Source organism: Macrosteles quadrilineatus, unplaced genomic scaffold, assembly GCF_028750875.1.
Source record: "Macrosteles quadrilineatus isolate MER2022 unplaced genomic scaffold, UCM_ALF_1.0 Scaffold_4__1_contigs__length_99947679, whole genome shotgun sequence".
Lineage (NCBI taxonomy): Eukaryota > Metazoa > Arthropoda > Insecta > Hemiptera > Cicadellidae > Macrosteles > Macrosteles quadrilineatus.
In genome coordinates this window covers 22,469,340-22,470,102 of record NW_026542597.1, presented here as the reverse complement: position 1 = coordinate 22,470,102, position 763 = coordinate 22,469,340, and positions in this window count along the sequence as shown.

The following is a 763-nucleotide window of genomic DNA, read 5'->3' as shown; positions in this document are numbered from 1 at the left end:
GAGGGAAGAGCCTTTTCTATATAAACTTCCAGCTTTTTGCTGTCATCGGAAATCAATGCATGTATGCCAACACTCAGAAAGAAAATTGCCCTTTATAGCATGACATGTTTTTCAAAGTCGTTAGCTATCAAAATATATATACATTACATGACAAAGTCATACTCCACGACTATATTAACGAAGATGGTCTATTTCTGATGCCATCGAGATTGAAAAACATATTAATCATTGTTAAAAATATCAAAGAGAAGACTTAAAAGACAATTAATAAATTTGGTCTGTATTCAACAAAATGGACAATGACAATATTCCCAAAGTCATAAATAATAAAGAACTTAATATGTTGCATAAATTAATCAGAAAAACCAAGACGGGCAATAAGTTAAAACATATCCTCCCCCCCCCCCCCCCCCAAGAACTGCGACCTTGGTAAGAGGGCGCCGGCATGTACCCTTGTTTGCTGTTTTTATGTCCACAATTCTAATTACCCCATCTTTACTTGGGTAACGGTAAATGGCTGATTTGTCGGGTCTGACTTACGGGAGGTTTATTAGGAGCGTCAAAGTGCTACGACGTCAATATGCCTCCAGAAAGAAGAAGAGGTTTGAGGTGGCGGGTTGTTAACGTGGTGGTTTCTTGCTGGGTGGCACATATAGACGTGAACATGTACGACAACTCGCCAACTCGGATAAATGTGTGGTGGGTTGTCATGGTAGCACGTTGTTGGGGGGGGGGGAGGGGCACCTAAACAGGTAAACAACCT